This window comes from Anabrus simplex, chromosome 2 (assembly GCF_040414725.1).
Source record: "Anabrus simplex isolate iqAnaSimp1 chromosome 2, ASM4041472v1, whole genome shotgun sequence".
NCBI classification, from domain to species: domain Eukaryota; kingdom Metazoa; phylum Arthropoda; class Insecta; order Orthoptera; family Tettigoniidae; genus Anabrus; species Anabrus simplex.
The window spans coordinates 445,609,024-445,631,202 of NC_090266.1; positions in this window are offsets into that span (position 1 = coordinate 445,609,024).

A 22,179-nucleotide genomic window follows, 5' to 3' on the forward strand; every position below is an offset into this window, starting at 1 on the left:
TCCCCTTCCCTGCCGGCCATATTCTGATAGAAAAAAATATTTTCAACGAACGAGATTCAAGACGGATAATCACAGTGTTTTTCTTTTGTTGTTTTCATTTCCCATCCGAAGGACGGGGCGGGTCCCTCAAAGTGTAACGCGCTCTCTCGGGTCGGGAGAAGGGAAGAGAATTAGGAGGTGTGATAGAAAGAGAAGATGGGTATAGCGATTTGGAAAGTCATGGGAAAGTAACGGTGGGTCTTCTTAGCTGTGGAGTTGGGAATGATAGGAGTTGTGCGCTAGGAGTGAAGTTCAAATGAATGTAGCAGGGTGGAGATGGAATGTGAGGAGTTGCAGAATTGTTGTGATATTGTTGAGGGAAGTGATGAAGAGTCGGATGATATCTAGCGTTGGAGGTGTTTGGGGGAAGAAACTAGGTGGGGTAAGGCGTGGGCAGACGGGTGTACTAGTTTGAAAAGGAGGGGCAGGCCGGGGGCGGCGATGTGGCGGGTTGAAATGTTGGCGAATTGGTTGAGGTGGGGAGAGAGAGAGCTCAACGTTATGACGATGACGATAGATGTAGGCTCCATTGGCAAAACATCGTTGGACATCTTCGGCAGTTGGAAGGTGGATGCGGACCACATACGTCGGGCCGGAGGATTTCTTGATCCGAAGGACGCGACGGACTGGGACGCCTGAAGCTTGAAGTTCCTGGAGAATCGTTCGGGCTGAGAGAGCAGGATCCACTCCGCGGATCACACAGCTTTACATGGTGTGACAGGTCGATGAGGACTGCGTGGATGATGTTGTGCCGGAGGCTGCGGCATCGGCGGCGTGCGTAGATGACGGTGATGAAGGCAGCGCTGTAGCTTTGGACGGAGGTGTCACAGTGGGGTGGTACGGGTGTTGAGGTCCTTCAGGGGTACGGCAAAGAGGGAGGGAAGAAGTCATGATAGGAGAAGGATGCCGTGTTACAACAGGTGTGACCGGAAGTGAATTACAGAGATGGATGGATGGTGTGGTCGTTATGACGGTAGTGATGATTGTGGTGCTGGCGGTGGTGGTTGTGGTGGTGATGGGAGTAGTGTAGGAACGAGAGGTAGATGGTGGGGGCGGTGCCCAATGAAGTGGGGCTTCTTCGGCAAAGTACGAAGTTCTAGACGTCACTCGATGGATATGGCGATCCAAGTAGATTCCGTTTGCGATGAAATGTGGAACGGCGTCCGCTGAATGGAGATGTAGCAGGACCCGACGTGTAGGAACGAAGTCTTGCAGTATCCTGGACACGCTTCGGGCTCGGACGTGTGCCAGTTGAAGTTTGATAAGCAAGTCCTGGTCAAAAAGGGCGAGATCAGTATCAAACCTGAGCCGCGTGAATCACAGTGTCAGACCATATAGACTTCACGCGTTAACGACCGAGACTATCAGACGTGTTGTTCTATTTCCCGCTTATTGATACGGATAAACCTAGAATAAAGAAGACTCATTTATTTCGCTGAAAGATAGCATTTTTCACTCATCAGTTCAAGTATGATGGTCATAACCGCGTTGTTCTTGTAACCCATTACTGGTACCAGTGTCTCTCAAATATATATGTGTAAGGCAAGAGAAGTTAGGATGTGCGTAGTTCAACATAATTCCCATAGATATAGATGTATACATGGCGAATATGCGAAAACGTTTTCGATGATAGCAACGTATTTTTTAAAATAAGGTACAAATGTCGTGGTCATGAGAGGTTCATTGAATTTTTCTTCTAAAGAAGACGTAACAATATATAATTGGCACCAATTTCAGCTGTGAAAACCTTCTCTTATTCTCGATATCTATGTGAATGACAACTGGATTAGGGATTTTATATATTGCACCCTTTTAATAGGCTATCGGGTGCAATATATAGAATATTCTACGACTGGAATGAAGGATTGTGAACGAAACTGAGTAAGGAGGTAAAAGGAATCGGCTGTGGCTTCTGAATAGGAACTCTCAATGGAACTAGAAGTGAAAATTGGAAACCACAGCAACCATTCTCAGGATAGCCTACTGTGGAGTTCGAACCCCTCGTCTCCGGAATGCAGAGCTTGACTCCATAACCGTAGCGCGTTAACACGGAGTGCAGACCACCACCCCCCCCCCCCCTTCACCAACTCCAGGGTTTGAGCATTAGCGCTGTACTCTCTTTCCCTACGCCTGTATCGCTCGCTCCTCCTGTTTTCCCGCTTCCTCACTCGCTCTGCAGGGCTCACCATCCGAGCCGAGTTGAGCCGAGCTTAGCCAAGTCGTCCCAAAACAGAATGCTGGTCCGAATATAGTTGAGTAAGACCGATGCACGGTGCACAGAACTTCTGCTCCACGTTTTCCACGCGTGAGATTTTGGATGTTTGTGAGGCCCTGGCTTAGACATTCTAATGAGGAGCGTTTGGTCCTTCTTGCGTCAAAGTTTAAGTGGAATCGAGTGATGATAGAGCGAATGCAATGTATAGTACACTTGTGTGCAGGACATCTGGCCCATTCTCCTATATCGTAATAGTGTCTTTCTTCCGTCGGTTTCGACAATTACCGACTGTTAGTGACACTTGACTCCATCTAACACTTACTGCTTCCCTCTATAACCAAACTGACTAGACGTCGCGGATTCAGTGGAACACTCCCGATTTTAGGCACAATGTCCCACTGTACCCTCAGAAAATTTGGGGACACTTATAAGTACCGCCTTTGTAAAGTCAATTTACTTTCTCGCAGTAACCGAGATCTCGTTTTCAGCTGCACTGGGTTGCACTGATGTACGTTCAAGCACGGTCTGATATGGAAAAAGGGTTATGATTTCTTTCTTAGCAAGTCAGAGACTTTTTGATAGTTAGAATGACACAGAACTGTTTGATTAGTTTATTACATTAATAAATATGTTACAGCAGAGAAAATGGCAAGCTGGCCCCGTGCTGTAGGAGTAGCGTGCCTGCTTCTTACCTGGAGGTTAGTGTTCGATTCCCGGTCAGGTGAGGGATTTTTATCTGGTTTTGAGGGTTGTTTCGAGGTCCACTCAGCCTTCGCGATTAAAATTGAAGAGCTCTCCGACGATGATCTAGCGGCCCCCATCTAGAAAGCCAACAAAAATGGCGGAGAAGATTCGTCTTTCTGACCACACGACACCTCGTAATCTACAGGCATTCGGGCTGAGCAGCGGTCTCTTGGTAAGCCAAGGCCCTTCAGGGCTGTAGTGCAATGGGGGGAGGGGTAGATAAAATAGCTGTTTGAAATGACTTGACTGCTCCGACAGGCAGACCTTCGACGGAAATCAGTGTTAAGGGTCCATTTTAGAGCCCCCCTAACAACGTCAGGCATAATCAACTGTGACTAGGGGTAGAGTTCATTTATTCTCTTCTTGGAATAAATGCTACTGCAGAAAGGGTTTTATTGCATATGAACAAATTCTGGACATCCAAAGAAAAAATATCACCTCCAACAGTTATACTGTTAAAGCCCTGTTAACGACCAAGATGACAATTTAATGTTATTGAGTCAAGTTCAATCAATTTTTTGAAAGCATTTCCACAGTTGTTAAGACAAATTTAATAGAGTTATGTTTATGAGTCAAAATTATATTTATATAGATAGATTAGATACCTGATTGCAAAAGTGTATTATAGTATTTTTGGTGGTGAAATCAATTCTTGTCTCTTTTCCATGCCATCAAAATTTAACTGCCTCACTCTGTCCCTCCAAGGAGTAGTTTATTTTACCAAAATGTCCAACTTTGAATCTCAATAAAAATGATCAGTTTATCCATGAATGGCTTGAAGTAAGTGCACAATAGACCAATGAACGATGTTATGCTCGGTGTGCAATGAATAGGTCAGTAATAGTCTCCTTTAAGGAAATTTACTATGATCACAGTACATAAGGAAACGTGGCTACTGCAGCGTAATATGATTTAGAGACTCGATCTTGTAGATGGAGGTTTGAGAAGTGAGTCATCTGTATCGTTAAATGCTACAACAGCTACAACGTATTCTTCTGAAGTAAATATGAAAACAAGGTCAAAATATATTGCCACCATCGAACAAGCACAATGAGGATGCTCATGACCCTGGTAGTTAAAAGGCGCCCTTAAATACATTTACTATTATTATATTATTATTATTATTATTATTATTATTATTATTATTATTATTATTATTATTATTATTATAGCCCGGATTTCGATGCACTATCAAATCTCAAAATATGGAAAAACTTGCACAATAAAGTGGAAAATGTTCACTATTAAAATTCAGTCTAGCATGGTTACATTTTCAGTTCCTTTTAAAACATTTACAACACTAACTTAATTACTCCAAATTGTCTTGACGTAAGTTCATCCGTTTATCTCTCCGTACATTCTTAAACACAGAAAACTATCTTTCTACGTCAAAAGAAGTGACAGGTGCATTCTCAAATGAAGACATTTGGGACAAAGTGAGGTCAAATTGTACATCTTTTGCATTTTCACCGCATAATATGTCTTTTATAAGCCTGAAGAATTCAAAATCAGGATTCAACCGGATCACTTTTTTCACCTTATCTCTAGCTGCTGCAGCTACTTTTCCGTTCGATGAATGCAGACACGTTTGAATGTCTTCCAAATTTGTTATCGCAACGGGCAATTTGCCAAAATTTTATTTTATATACATTAAGTCTTGCTGCGCATTCCTTTTGTTGAATTCCACTTGCGCATCTTTAATGCAAGCAGTGTCAACTACTGGAAAACTGCCTATAACCTAATACCGGGGAAAAGAATCAATTGTATGATATTGCGCCTAGTCAGTGGAATTAAGTTCATTGATGGTAAATTAAAAAAATAATTACGTTTACTATTTAACCTATAGCCAGATTATCAAAATTCTGTTCAACATGGTCACATTTTCAGTTCCATTTGAAACATTGTACAACACTAATTTCTCCAAATTGCTTTGACTTAAACTCATCAGTTTATCTGTCAATACATTCTTAAACACAGGAAATAATATTTCTACATCGCAAGAAGTGACAGGTGCATACTTAAATGAAGACATTTGGGACAAAGTCAGGTCAAATTGTACATCTTTTGCATTTTCACCACACAATATGTATTTTATAATCCTGAAGAATTCGAAATCAGGATTTGACCGGATTGCTTTCTTACCGACTTAACTGCTTGGAATTTATTGCAGTAAAAGATTGCAGCATTTAGCCACGAACCCCGTCTACTTAGAATAGGCTGTCGTGGAAAAGACAAATCTAGCAAGCTCTCTCTGTATGCAGCAACACGAGCAGGAACTTTCAGGATTAACTTTAACATGAAAATATTATTTCAATATATGGTTTAGAATATTAAATTGTCGCTTTTCAGTATACAATTTAATTAATATTCAACACTATTTGTATTTTGTGCATTTATTTACCTTCTTTGTGGAAGAAATCAGTGCATTCACGTTCTCATACTTCGGACATATTGTTTCCGCCAGACGATGCAGCCCATGGGCTAAACATGTAACGTGCTTCAGATTTTTTTTCTAGGGGCTTTACGTCGCACCGACACAGACAGGTCTTATGGCGACGATGGAATAGGAAAGGCCTAGGAGTTGGAAGGAATCGGCTGTGGCCTTAATTAAGGTACAGCCCCAGCATTTGCTTGGTGTGAAAATGGGAAACCACGGAAAACCATCTTCAGGGCTGCCGATAGTGGGATTCGAACCTACTATCTCCCGGATGCAATGCTTCAGATTGGTGTAAAATACTTTTACGGTTTTTCTGCCTTCGCCATATACGGCGCAGCATCACTCAACAATAGGAGAACCCTCTCTTTATCTAAATTACTAGGGCATAAAATTCCTGAAATATCAGTAAAAGTATTAGAATCTATTTACATTTTGAAACACGATGTACAGTACATCATTTTGTATGATCTTCTTCTTCTTCTTTTTCTACAGCTTTTTCGCGCGCCCCCAGGGTTGCGGGTGTGAACTGTATATTTTATGTGGATTTGGCTTTGTTTTACGGCCGGATGCCCATTTTGACGCCAACTCAATATGGAGGGATGTAATCGCTATTGCGTGTTTCGCTGGTGGTTGGTAGTGTAGTATATCATTTCAAATGATCATTTATCAAAATGAATGCGACTACTCACGCATTCTTCCACTTAAGAAGTTAGCAATTTAAGAATGGTTTATTCTTTGTAGAACTTCGCAGCACACAGTATGAGCTTGACCAGGTCCATTCTCACTTAACTTCCAAACTATAAAACTGGCAACATATCGACATATTTCGTCCACAGAACCATATGTTTGAATCTCCCAAGTCGTTCTCGTTGGCTGAACGGTCAGTGTACTGGCCTTCGGTTCAGAGGGTCCTGGGTTTGATTCCCGGCCGGGTCGGGGATTTTAACCTTAATTGGCTAATTCCAATGGCACGGGAGCTGGGTTAATGTGTTGTCTTCATCATCACTTCATCCTCATCACGACGCGCAGGTCGCCTATGGGAGTCTAATGGAAAGACCTGCACCTGGCGAGCGGAACACTTTCTGGGATATCCCGGCACTAAAAGCCATACGACATTTCATTTCCCAAGTCGTTTCGAACTTCACTTAAAACCTGCTTGGCGAAATCATAAAATACTATTCATATATACAAAGCAAGTTTCAGCTTACCTCTTTTCAAAAATGAATTCCACATTTTTAAATAATATTAATTATTGAAGATCGTTTAAAAAGTAGCGTAAATAAATTACTAAACATCTACTTTTATCTACCTGTGCATATGATATTGGAAGATATTTCTTTCTTAAGGTTGTTGTATCTGGGATGTCGTGTTTCGTATACTTCTGTAAAACGACTTCAATACGAGATTTGCCAGTTTGCAAGAGGTATATTTGCCCCCACTAGATCACCACCTAAATACATAAAAACGGCTTTGGGCCTGGCTTAGCTTGTGTTGTGGTAATAAATGTTGGGACACATTCCGTTTTGGTTTCTGGTCCCTTCTGGTTTCCTTCCGTCGCTTCATATTTGCAGTGTGTGAAACGGAACTTACATGTTCATCAACTTGAAACTTTTTTGAACATTGAATCTGCAAACGAACATGTATCGTTCTTTTTACGTGTGCATTTTTCAGAAACAATAAAATTTAAATAAAGTGGGGTCACTGCCTAGTATATGGTGCTAATATAAATATTTAAAAGAAAATACATTATTGAAGACAAGTAAAACAAAGCACGGGTACTTACATGTTTATTGCAACAATCACAATAAACTACATCGCCATCCGTTCTTATGAAGTCCTTTTCTTCAATTCATTTAGACACGAGGTCTTTTCTCACACTTCTAGCAGGCGGCATGACAACATTTTGCAACACACTCCAACACAAAACTGCAATCTGCAGCGTGCATGCGTGCTGCTTCCCAAATGCCATATTTCTTTCAATCATTTTGGCCTAATACGTGTGACGAATGAGAGTTCCGGGTAGAAAATTCCAGGATAACAACGGAACAGGGTTCTGTACTAAACCAAGGTTTCTAAGCCACTATCTCAGTAACGCGGCATCGCAGAGGTGTGATCCAAGACTTTTTTGTTCGTAACGTAGACGAGGAAAATGAGCCGTCATTTAGTAATGCACAATTTAAATAAGAACTTATAATGGGATACCTTATTTCCAAGTATTACAGGGGTCGACACCAGGTCTTCTGGCTTACGTCAACATTTACTCAAGCAACAGATAAGAAAGTGCTTAGTTGTCTGGTAGGATGCCATGAATACATTCTATTTCTACCCGTCTCTCAATAATAGACATATGACGTGGAAAAACGGCCCCAATATTCTGCAAACCAACATTCATAAAGGACACTATCATGGAACTTAACGTTATATATGCGCCAAAGTCAGAAGAAAATTCATATAGTGCAATGAAAACGTCCAAATAATCGTTATTAAATGCAAAATCTTCAAAATGTGCATTATACATGCATTTTCTCCTAAAAAGACCGAAACACGCAAAAATGCACGGAATAATAACGGTTATTTGGAATCGTTAAGTCATAAAACGAATATCTGCAAAATTTGAGAAGTATAACTGCCTTATTTAAAAAGATGCATTTATATGGAAATCAGGGGTCGAATTATTCATCATATGATTTGCATTTTCCCATTTATGTGGGGTCTGCCTCGGGCTCTAACTATTATTATTATTGTTGTCATTGATGCTTTCACTCCCGTACTTATAGGCATGATATAGGCTTTTGGGCTTATGCCTTGTCAAGAAAATAAGGTGAACTTCAGTTCTCTGGAAAATGTAAAGAATTTCACCTTATTTTCTCGACACGGCATAAGCCCAAAAGCCTATGTCATGACTATTATTTTTATTATTATTATTATTATTATTATTATTATTATTATTATTATTATTATTATTATTATTATTATTATTTTATTATTATTATTATTATTATTATTATTATTATTATTATTATTATTATTATTATTATTACTGTACCGGTAGGTACACCTCTACGCCGCACATTTAAATCTTGCGCCTAAAAGAACTCCTCTTCTGGAGAAATAGCGAATTTGAAACTACACCTACTTCAACCGTTACTCAGAAGATGTCACTACAGTAATTGGACGTAATTTTCTTATTTTGAAGTTTCATGTACTGTATGAAATTCTACGTATTTTGTTCACCAGTCATCAAGAAGTTTGGACTTTCTTCAACAGATATCTCTGTTAAAAAACTATGATCATGCATTCTGGTGCGAAGTGAAAGAACTTTTTGGAAGAAGTTTTGTATTCATAAGTTTTTCTTTACTAAATTTCCTTCATTCATTTTTGGGTTGGCAATATTTATCCTTTCTTTCCGCCAGTTTTGAATTTAGCCTATCACGAATTTCTGTAATTAATTTTTTGCGTATCACAGGCTTCTTCTTCGATTTTGTGTGTAACTTTAAGGTAACCAATAAAGTGAGAGGGTGTGGCTTCATTATTCATGAAAGGACTCGAACTTTCCCCGAGGGTTTATAAACTGCGGATTTTCACGTCTCTTGGCCACTTGATCGTCATCTAACTTAGTGAGTGTGTCAAGCAGGAGGCGGGAGGTGCCTTTTTTAATCAGGCAGCAGTACTCCGACAAGGTATTGCCACTGAACATCTTTATTTCTTGCTATCTCTGCAGTTTAACCCGAGGGAGAGGTCCGGAACCTTAACTATGTAACCTAACTTCTGAAAATGTAACTTCTGCCGGCTTATGTAAGAACTTCATAAAATCTTTTACTGTAAATCGGGGATAGAGACTGAGGTACCATCTCGAGCTCCCCTTCATATTGGTTTGAGGTGACTACGTTTTGTAACTGTTTTTCTTCCTTTCCGTAATGTCCTAATTTCTTTCTTATACGATTCACCTCCATAGTTTGGGAATAGCCCCTGTTTCATCGGCCTAGTGCCCCTTAGGTTTTAGAATTCACATCTAAGAGTGCAGGTATTTGCCTCCTTTCATTCTGTGTTCGGGCCATTTATTTAACTGTTATTTCTTTTACACGAAGGCCCTATAAGTTGGCTACGAGATACCCCCGTTTCAGTTTGTAAGCTGGGCCATGGAAGGCCAAAAATGTGTAAGATATTTTTGGTGTTGCCTTGAATTGGCTTGAAAACTGAGAGCCTGTTAGCTCATTTTTAAAGTAAGATTATGAATGCCTTTTGAAGGCTTGATATTGTGTGTTGGGAGCCAGCGCTCCATGTATTAGGTGATTTCTGCCCTTGTGTAAAATTGTACTATTTTGTAAAGTTGAGCTGAGAGCTCAGGAAATGTAAAGCGAGGGGCTTAAAGCCCTGATTATCAAACAGTCACTAAAGTTTGGATTTTCTTGCTTTGTCTAAACTTTGTCATGGTACCTGATATATCATTGTTATCTCACTAAGTGAGAAATTTGTTAACTTGTTGCTTTTTGAAAATATAACCTTCCATTTCAATATAAAATCTTTCTTGACCTAGTAGTTAGACCCATACGTCCCGGCACCTTCTCTCACCTCTGCTGGTCCACAGGTATCCCCGTAACAATTATTATTATTGTTACGGAGTTACGCGTGGAGCAGAAAGAGGTTAAAGTAGGTGCCGGGCGGAATGCGTCTAACTACAATATTAAAGCTAATTTAAAACTTTAAGAAAGGTTACATTTCTTTAGAATTTCAAAAATCAAAACATAACAACGTAACATGTACGATTAGCAAATTTAGAAATAAGTCAAGGAAAATACAGTATAGTGAATTCCACAAGTACTGGGCTTCAAGCCCCTCGCTTTACATTTCCTGAGCTCTCAGTTCAAATTTACAAAGAGCACAAATTCATTCAAGGGCAGAACCCTCCCCCCCCACCCCACTAATTCATGAAGCTCTTGCTCCCAAAATACAACATCTAGCCTTCAAGAGGCATTCATTAATCTTCGAAAAAGAGCTAACAGGATCTCAGTTTTCCAAGCCTATTCAAGGCAACATCAACTTACGATTCCTGGCCTCTCAAGGCGCAACTTACAATAAGAAAATGAATAACAGGGGAATTTAATACCGAAACTACTGGCCCTTCATGGAACAGGAATAATGGCTAAACGAATGGCCCAAATACAAAAGGAATGGAGGCGTATACTTGCACCCCTAGATATGAACACTTAAAACCTAAAGGGCACTAGGCCGGTGAAACAGGGGCTATCCCCAAACTATGGAGGTGACTCGTATAAGAATAAATTAAGACTTTACGGAAAGGAAGAAAACCAGTTACAAAACGTAGTCACCTCAAACCAATATGAAGGAGAGCTCGAGAAGGTACATCACTCTCTATCCCCGATTTACAGTTAAAGATTTTATGAAGTTTTTACATTAGCCGGCAGAAAGTTACATTTAGGAAAACTAGGTTACATAGTTAATGATTCGGACCTTTCCCTCAGGTTAAACTGCGGAGCTGGCAAGAAATAAAGAGTACTGCTTAACTTACTGTTAAAAAATAAAATAAACATATTATTAGATTTTATTTTGAAAATTGCATATTTTGTAGGGACTGAAATACAGTAATAAATATGTTTCTCTCTTTAGATTTTCAATTTGTGAAACTCTACTGTACTCACACTGGTGTCAAAAGAAACTGGACCACGCTCCTCAACAGAGGCGTAATATTAGGGCCTGCAAAGCCTGCAATTCAGGCGGATCCGAGGCTTAAGGGGCCTGCGCACTTCCCCAGAAAAAAATGAGTACATAACATTACCCGAATACCACTCGGCATAGGAAAGGTGACATGTTGATGGTGTTGTAGTATGTGTCGAAAAATATTGTTTCTACATTTCGTAAGCAGAGTAATCTCTTAATATTTCTCGCAACACGAGTCCCACTCCATCCCAAAAATATCCACGCATACTTATTATAAGAAAAATTAGCACCAAAATGTCATATTTTAGACTTAATTATTTCTGTTAATGTTTGTTCCGCAAAACGACCATTTTCGAGCTCTTATAGAGAACTTCCTGCGAAATGGAATGGCCCAAGAGAGACTCAGCGAACTCAGCCTCCGATGTCATTTAAACCGTCAATGCCTTTGCATTCCAGAAAGTACACCGCGTGGTCCAGTTTATTTTGACGCCAGTGTGTGTACAGTAGAGTTTCACAAATTGAAAATCTAAAGAGAGAAACATATATATTATTGTATTTCAGTCCCTAAAAAATATGCAATTTTCAAAATAAAATCTAATAATATGTTTTTTTTTATTTTTAACAGTAAGTAGAGTCACTACAATCTAGGCTAGAAACAATTTTACTCACGCTGAATGAAATGGCAGTTTAGGGGGAAGGCCTAAATTTGAATTGTCATGTATTTATATTATTAGTGTTCCTATCGATAAATACTATATATCTAAAGTTATTGTTGTTTGAGTCATCAGTCATGGACTGGTTTGATGTAGCCCTCCATGCCACCCTATCCCGTGCTAACCTTTTCATTTCTACGTAACTATTGCGTCCTACATCTGCTCTAATCTGCTTGTCATATTCATACCTTGGTCTACCCCTACCGTTCTTACCACCTACACTGCCTTCAAAACCCAACTGAACAAGTCCTGGGTGACTCAACATGTGTCCTATCATTCTATCTCTTCTTCTCTTCAAATTTAGCCAAATCGATCTCCTCTCACCAATGCGATGCAGTATCTCTTCATTCGTGATTCGATCTATCCATCTCACCTTCAGCATTCTTCTGTAACACCACATTTCAAAATCTTCTACTCTCTTTCTTTCTGAGCTAGTTATCGTCCATGTTTCACTTCCATACAATGCCACGCTCCAAACGAAAGTCTTCAAAAACGTCTTTCTAATTCCGATATCAATGTTTGAACTGAGCAAATTTCTTTTCTTAAGAAAGCTCTTCCTTGCCTGTGCTAGTCTGCATTTTATGTCCTCCTTACTTCTGCCATCGTTAGTTATTTTACTACCCAAGTAACAATATTCATCTACTTCCTTTAAGACTTCATTTCCTAATCTAATATTTCCTACATCACCTGCCTTCGTTCGACTGCACTCCATTACTATTGTTTTGGACTTATTTATTTTCATCTTGTACTCCTTACCCAAGACTTCATCCATACCATTCAGCAACTTCTCGAGATCTTCTGCAGTCTCAGATAAAATAACAATATCATCGGCAAATCTCAAGGTTTTGATTTCCTCTCCTTGGACTGCGATTCCCTTTCCAAATTTCTCTTCGATTTCCTTTACCGCCTGTTCTATGTAAACATTGAAAAGGAGAGGGGACAAACTGCAGCCTTGCCTCAGTCCTTTCTGGATTGCCGCTTCTTATTCAAAGCCCTCGATTCTTATCACTGCAGACTGATTTTTATACAGACTGTAGATAATTCTTCGTTCTCGGTATCTGATCCCTATCATCTTCAGAATCATAAATAGCTTGGTCCAATCAACATTATCGAATGCCTTTTCTAGATCTACCAATGCCATGTACGTGGGCTTGTCCTTCTTGATTCGATCCTATAAGATCAGACGTAAAGTCAGGATTGCTTCACGTGTTCCTATATTTCTTCTGAAGCCAAATTGATCTTATCCCAACTCAGCTTCAACTTGTTTTTCCATTCTTCTATAAATAATACGTGTTAAAATATTCCAGGCATGAGATACTAAACTAATGGTGCGGTAGTTTTCACACCTGTCAGCACCGACTTTCTTGGGAATAGGTATAACAACATTCTTCCGAAAATCGGATGGGACTTCTCCTGTCTCATACATCTTGCACACTAAATGAAATAACCTTACCATGCTGGTTTCTCCTAAGGCAGTCAGTAATTCAGAGGGAATGTCATCAATTCCAGGTGCCTTTTTCCTATTTAGGTCACTCACAGCTCTGTCAAACTCTGACCTAAAAATTGGGTCTCCCATTTCATCAGCATCAACAGCCTCTTAATGTTCCAGAACCAAATTATCTACATCTTTACCTTGATACAACTGTTGGATATGTTCCTGCCATCTTTCTGCTTTGTCTTCTTTCCCTAGAAGTGGCTTTCCATCTGAGCTCTTAGTATTCATGCAAGTAGATTTCCTTTCTCCAAAGGTTTCCTTGAATTTCCTGTATGCAGCATCTACCTTTCCCTGGACCATACAGCCTTCGACATCCTTGTACTTCTCCTTCAGCCATTCTTCCTTAGCTACCTTGCACTTTCTATCCACTTGGTTCTTTAATCGCCTATATTCTTTTCTGCCCTCTTCATTTCTAGCATTCTTGTATTTTCGTCGTTCATCAATCAGGTCTAGTATTTCCTGAGTTATCCACTTATTCTTAGTTGATCTTTTCTTCCTTCCTAACATTTCTTCAGCAGCCCTACTGACTTCATTTTTCATTATTCTCCACTCTTCCTCTATAGTGTTTCCTTCAGCCTTTTCATTTAGTCCTTGTGCAACATGTTCCTTGAAACAATCCCTCACACTCTTTTCTTTCAACTTGTCTAGATCCCATCTTTTTGCATTCTTTCCTTTCTTCAATTTCTTCAACTTCAGATGGCATTTCATGACTAACAGGTTGTGGTCAGAGTCCACGTCTGCTCCTCGGAAAGTTTTGCAATCTAACACCTGGTTTCTGAATCTCTGCCTAATCATAATGAAGTCTATTTGATACCTTCCAGTGTCTCCAGGTCTCGTCCACGTATACAGCCGTCGTTTGTGGTGCTTGAACCAAGTATTGGCAAGGACTAAATTATGATCAGTGCATAATTAAACCAGCCGACTTCCTCTTTCGTTCCTTTGTCCCAATCCAAATTCTCCTACTGTACTACCTTCTCTTCCTTGGCCTACCACTGCATTCCAGTCTCCCATCACAATTAGATTCTCGTCACCTTTTACATATTGTATTAAATCTTCTATCTCCTCATATATTCTTTCGATTTCTTCATCATCCGCTGAACTAGTAGGCATATAGACCTGCACTATTGTGGTGGGCATTGGTTTGGTGTCTATCTTGACGACAATAATTCTTTCACTATGCTGGTCGTAGTAGCTTACCCACTGCCCTATTTTCTTATTCATTATCAAGCCATCTCCTGCATTTCCCCTGTTTGATTTTGTGTTGATAATTCGGTAGTCGCTTGACCAAAAATCTTGTTCTTCCTGCCAACGTTCTTCACTTATACCAACTACATCTAACTTTAGCCTATCCATCTCCCTTTTCAGATTCTCTAACCCACCACAACGATTCAAACTTCTAACATTCCACGCTCCGACTCGCGGAATGTCAGTATCCATCTTCCTGATGATCGCCCCCTCTCGTGTAGTCCCCACCCGGAGATCCGAATGGGTGAATAGTTTTCCTCCGGAATATTTTACCCGGGAGGAAGCCATCAACAGTACATCATTCATACAGAGAGAGATGCATGTCCTCGGGTTGTATTTACGACTGTAGTTTCCCGTTGCTTTCAATCGTGTAGCAGTATCAACACAGCTAAGCCATGTTGAGTATTATTACAAGGCCGTATCAGTCAATCATCTAGACTGCCACCCTTGCAACTACCGAAAGGCTGCTACCCCCCTTTCGATGAACCATTCGTTAGTCTGGTCTCTTAACAGATACCCATCCGATATGGTTGCACCTGCGGCTCGGCTATCTGCATCATTGGGACACGCAAGCCTCCCCACCGCGGCAAGGTTACATGGTTCGCAGAGGAGGATCTAAAGTTATATACAACTAAATTTTCTATCACTTATGTCTCACACATTTTTACCGTACGGTACCGGTTTTGATAACAGAGATTTTCATGAACTTCGATTTTTGTTGCTAAGTCTATGTCAACGGCGAATCACGGGAAAATGGGTGAACGGAATTAAATGGAAATCGGTATGTAAAGTCTGGGAATAAAGTACTACGGACTAGGTTATAGATACATATATTCACGCAGATTGAAATGGTAGTTTTGGGGGTACCGTAAGTGCCAAAAGCTTACTTTTTTTAAATACCAATGTTATTGAACCTATCGAAAAGTATTACATAGCAAAATTTATAGAGAATGCAATTTCCGATTATTTATGTCTTCTACAGTTGTACCACACCGACTATGGTAATAGAATTCATGAATTTAGCACTTTGATGCTTAGTCCATATCAACGCCGAGCATTGCTTACATGGAAATATTGTTTAATAGTGTTAACTGGCGATGATTTTTGTCATGAATTCCTTAAGGGGAAATTGTACCTTGAATATGATCATGTTAATTTTGTCTCATTTACGTTCATTTATCTCAAGAACTATGAATGATAAGACAGTAAAATTTTAGTGGCTGATAGAGCATAATTGTCTCCTCCAAACATCATTTTTTAGATAGATACTTTGCATAACTTGGTTTTAGAAATCATTTCGTAAGTTATTCAAAACTTCATATTTTTCAATTTAATTAATGGATGTTTAAAAATTTCTCAGAAACTAACCATCTTAAAACAATGAAAATTATACGTATTACAAAGGATAAACAGAAGACTATTTACGCATATTTTAAGAACTTGAGGAAATAGTTTGGTAATTATCAGTTAATTAATTTGAAAAATATAGATTTTAGTAATTTACGAAATTATTTATAAAAAACACTTCATGCAAGCTGTCTAGCTACTAAAATGGCGATTGGAAGAGGCAATCATGCTTTATCAGCCACTAAAATTTTACTTTCTTATCATACGTAGTTCTGGAGATAAATGTACCTAAATGAGTGAAATTTAACATTGTCAGTATACAAGGTACAATCTCCCCTTAAGGTAAAAAACCGCGTGCTATTGGTCCAGATCGACGAGGAAAATTGTAAATATGATTATGAAAATTGGGAAAGAATCGAAAATGAACGATCGCTTGGAGTTGGATAACTTTGCACATGCTATATGAATGTTCCTTCAACGACGGGTACCACAGCTGGGGGAAAGAATGATAAAATACATATTTTAGAATGTGACAAGCATATTTCTGTCCGTGAATGTTGCAGGATAGTGGTTGAAGTTGATTCTGTCCTTGGTCCGGAGAATCTGCAATGCCATCAGATGTCCCATAAGGTTGATGTTATCTGGTCAGTCACTCATTAATCAAGGCCATAGACTAGACCGGTTCTGTACCCGTCATGACTCTCTGGAAGTACAGTATCACTTTCCTCTGTATTTTGTTGCAACTTAAATACGGCAGAACTGACTTTGTGAAATAATGAATTACGAAATTCTAACATCACATCAGTTATTACAATTTTATTCCTAGTCACTTCTCTCTCTAGATCGTGGGAATTATAGTTTTTATGCTATGCTATATCGATGATCAACTTTTGAGTGAAAATCGTTCATTATTCTGTGTGCCCCTGTGTATAAACGAGAGGGTGATAGACATAAAGCTGAAAATTACAGGCCAGTAAGTTTGACATGCGTTGTATGTAAGCTTTGGGAAGGCATTCTTTCTGATTATATTAGACATGTTTGTGAAATTAATAACTGGTTCGATAGAAGGCAGTTCGGTTTTAGGAAAGGTTATTCCACTGAAGCTCAACTTGTAGGATTCCAGCAAGATATAGCAGATATCATGGATTCTGGAGGTCAAATGGACTGTATCGCGATTGACCTGTCCAAAGCATTTGATAGGGTGGATCATGGGAGACTACTGGCAAAAATTAGTGCAGTTGAACTAGACAATAGAGTGACCGAAGGGGTTGCTATATTTCTAGAAAATAGATCTCAGAGAATTAGAGTAGGTGAAGCTTTATCTGACCCTGTAATAATTAAGACGGGAATTCCTCAAGGCAGTGTTATCGGACCTTTATGTTTTCTTATATATATAAATGATATGAGTAAAGGAGTAGAATCGGAGGTAAGGCTTTTTGCGGATGATGTTATTCTGTATAGAGTAATAAATAATTGATAAGATTCTGAGCAACTGCAACGTGACCTCGATAATGTTGTGAGATGGACAGCAGGCAATGGTATGTTGATAAACGGGGTTAAAAGTCAGGTTGTGAGATTCACAAATAGGAAAAGTCCTCTCAGTTTCAATTACTGTGTTGATGGGGTGAATGTTCCTGTAGGGGATCATTGTAAGTATCTAGGTGTTAATATAAGGAAAGACCTTCATTGGGGTAATCATATAAATGGGATTGTAAATAAAGGGTACAGATCTCTGCACGTGGTTATGAGGGTGTTTAGGGGTTGTAGTAAGGATGTAAAGGAGAGGGCATATAAGTCTCTGGTAAGACCCCAACTAGAGTATGGTTCCAGTGTATGGGACCCTCACCAGGATTACCTGATTCTAGAATTGGGAAAAAATCCAAAGAAAAGCAGCTCGATTTGTTCTGGGCGATTTCCGACAAAAGAGTAGCGTTACAAAAATGTTGAAAAGTTTGGGTTGGGAAGAATTGAGAGAAAGAAGAAGGGCTGCTTGACTAAATGGTATGTTCCGAGCTGTCAGCGGAGAAATGGCGTGGAATGACATTAGTAGACGAATAAGTTTGAGTGGCGTTTACAAAAGTAGGAAAGATCACAATATGAAGATAAAGTTGGAATTCAAGACAACAAACTGGGGCAAATATTCATTTATAGGAAGGGGAGTTAGGGATTGGAATAACTTACCAAGGGAGACGTTTAATAAATTTCCATTTTCTTTGAAATCATTTCGGAAAAGGCTAGGAAAACAACAGATAGGGAATCTGCCACCTGGGCGACTGCCCTAAGTGCAGACCAGGATTGATTGATTGATTGATTGATTGATTGATTAATTGATTGATTGATTGATTGATTGATTGATTGATTGATTGATTGATTGATTGATTGATTGATTGATTGATTGATTGATTGATTGATTGATTGATTGATTGATTGATGAGGTAATACAAACAGTACTGCTTTATCCCGGTGTAGGTAAATGACCGAACATGCCATTCTGTGGCAATTAAATCAAATTTATACGTTATCTAGAGTATTAAGATGCTTGGTACATTTCTTTCATATTCCGTATTACTTTGTCGAATTTCAAAACAAATATTCAAGGTAAGGACAAGAAAGCAAAGTCATCTCCGTACAGGCCGCGGTGAAGTGTCCTTAAACGAATGGGAGGTAAAGGTTTCGATTATCACTGACCTCGTCAGTAAATAGGATAGAGTGGGTAGCCGTATACCCGGCCCATTTGTCCCCAAGAAGTAACCTGTGACTCCCTTCTGATTTAGGTTGTGTGAACTCCTGACTGGGAATTGAACCCACGTCCTCTCGGGTGAACCAAGCACCTCCTTACCAACCCAGCTAGGCAGCCTTCCCCCCAAAATTCTTCAAGTTGTGATACTGTTCTCTTATTGAAGATAATAATTACTCACAGTTTTGAGAACTATAATTCTACCATCAACAGACTCGTGGGGCTCGCGAAGAAATGGAGGACTTAAGAGATGAAGGAAAATAAGAAGGGCTCCTTAAAGACCAAACGAGTTGACTGCGCAGTACGAGCCCGTATAGCCTTAAGCTTGGTATAGGGAGATGTTGGGTTCGAACCCAGTCATGGTCAGCTCTGAATATGGTTTTCCGTGGTTTCCCGCTTTCACACCAGATACGCTCTGCCTGAATTAAGACCACTGTAGCATCTTTTCCAATCCTGACCCTCTCCTCTCACATCGCGCTGAAAACCGTCCTGTGTTAATGTGAAGTTAAAACACTAGCAAGATAGACAGATCTTTGACGTGTTATACAATCTGCATAGGTAATCTGGAATTTAAGTTCGCTCACTGCTTCCTAAATAATTCATCATTAGAACCTAAGACATTTTAATGTAGGTCGGAGTGACTGAGCAGCATGAAGCGAGTGCCACTCGTTAGACATACGTTATTTATTGCGTGTATCTGGAATAATTACCCCCGAGATTATGTTACGTGCTTTAGAACTTTATGAATATTGGTATTCCTTCATATTTAGGGAGAGTGTTAAAAGTCCGAAAGAATTCAATTTTCGTGAAGCCACCGAAATTTGTCCTGTGTGAAAATCAAGCCATTCAAATATAATATCCAGTCTTCTTCTTATTTCCGGCCTTTGTCAATTACTTGGGCTCGTCGCTACACGTGGACTAAGCCCAGGTTTACGGTCGCATGCCTTTCCTGGCTCCAACCCCATGTGATGGGATACATCCACTATTACGTACTTGTGACGCATTATATAAGGGGCTGCCTGGCCGAGGCGGTAAAGGCGTGCTCGGTTCGCCCGGAAGGACGTGGGTTCGAATCCCCGTCAGGAAGTCGTAAAATTTACGAAACGAGATTTCCACTTCCGGAGGTGCATATGGCCCTGAGGTTCACTCAGCCTACACCAAAAAATGAGTACCAGGTTAATTCCTGGGGGCAAAGGCGGCGGGGCGTAGAGCTAACCACTCAACCCCATCACGTGCCGCGGTTAACAATGGTGGAAGCCTTTACCTTCCACTCCTCCAACGGCCTTCATGGCCTGTAGGGAGGTGAATTTGCTTTGCTTTGCTTTGCTTTGCTTTGACGTATTATAACATGTGAACGAAAATGAACGAAAATGTATACTGAGATGAATATAAACACCCACACCCGAGCAACGGGAATTAACCAGACACACCTGAAATTCGCTGCCCAACCCAGGACCCTCTCAACTAGGCCACTAGGCTGACCATTCAGGAAAGAAACCAGACTCACTTTAAAATACAGTATTTGAAGTAATTATAATATTTTCTGTACGCTTCCACTATGTTCGCAACATGTATAAAGTACTTGAATAAATGAACTGATATTTTAGGAAGCGAGGTTGGAACACTCCTTGACCGATGGCCCTCAAGCACACCCGCAGCCGAGAATTACAACCCCATTTTCTTCACCCTGTTGACGACATTGCCATAAAATAGAGTAAGTTCTATAACGAGCCATTTTATGTAAATGGTATGGATTTATTGATACCGAATTGAGTGGCCACGCGTGTTAACGCACTACGGCTATGGAGCCAAGCTCTGTATTCGGGAGACGCGTGCGTTTGAAACCCACCGTGGGCTGTCTTGAGAATGGTTTTCTCTGGTTTCCCATTTTCACTTCCAGGAAAATGCCGGTACAGTTCCTATTCATAGTTCAAATCCGATTCCTTGCACCTCCTTACTCAGTTTCATTCAGCATCATTCATTTCATCTTCACTAGCTCCTCAACTGAGGTTGAAGTCAGAAAGGACATCCAGCCGTAGAACATGCCATGAACATTAATTTTACCTCATCCGCGATCCCCACATCAAGAAACGGGGCTAAGGATTAGACATGGGTATGGCTTTAGTGATATGGCACTGAATATTTCCGAGTGTCTGGAATATCTCAACACTGCGTTCAATGTGTTATATACTTTGAAAATATTACGTGATTGTATGGGAACGCTAACATGAATCTGCCGAGGTTCGTTACACAGTTAGTTGAATGTGATGCAAATTGGAACCACGAGCTTCACAGCATCAAATTGTAACAATCTATTGATTTAAGTTACTAGGTCAGTGGAAACTAAATTTCCATACCCCTACATATGAGAGACATTTGATTGTGCTGATACGTACTGATACACATTCGTGCTTCATGTTTATGCTTGGGGGACATACAATGGAATTAACAGTGATATAGGGCTAGTGATTACGCCATCTTCCTCGTTTGAGTGTTTGACGCAATAGATGTTAATGTACCATGAGTATTCATTTATGCTTTCTGAATCTGATTATTATAGGATCGTTAAAACCCTCCATAGGGTGCAGCGTAGTGATATGGGTCACATCAGCCACTGAAGTTGACAATTCGGATGACTCTATGCAGTAAAGTAACTTAATTATTGAATTCATTGGTGATACAGTTTCATTAAATTAAATTTGGGTGTGCAGTTTTGATTGTGTTAATTTTTGAAGTTATTACCTAGTAATTACTCAACGTTCACAATCAAACAACTACTAACATTTAAAAGAGTATCTCGAACATTGACACTCTTTCATAACGAAGTATATATTATAAACCGAGCTCGATAGCTGCAGTCGCTTAATTGCGGCCAGTATCCAGTAATCGGGAGATAGTGGGTTCGAGCCCCACTGTCGGCAGCTCTGAAGATGGTTTTCCGTGGTTTTCCGTTTTCATACCAGGCAAAAGCCAGGGCTGTACCTTAATTAAGGCCACGGCCGATTCCTTCAAATTCCTAGTCCTTTCCTATCCCATCGTCACCATAAGACATACAGTATCTGTGTCGGTGCGACGTAAAGCAAATAGCAAATATATATATATATGTATATATATTATAATGTCAGGCTGTGGACCCGACTAGGAAAGCAGACCCCGTGACACTCAAACATTTGCACGCCATTTGGCTGAGTTGTAGTAATCTTACCAAACCCAGGCAGTATATGCCGTGGGTTTAATTAAGTTTTGAAATCTTTCCAAATAGTTGATTTTCAGCCGGAATTTCGGAAGTGTGACATTTCTACACCCAAGGAAATGTCCGGAGGCTGGTTGGATGATCACTGAGTACCACTATATAGCTATAGGGAAACCGCAAAAACTGATGGTGGCACTATAATGAGGCGTACACTACACGGTGGGAAATGAAGTGGTTTACCATTGATTTCCTCATTCGGTCAGAAAGTGCTATTGCAGCACGACCTGCCCCACGGGAAGTGCCTTTCATAATATTCAGGTGCACTAATGCCCCGA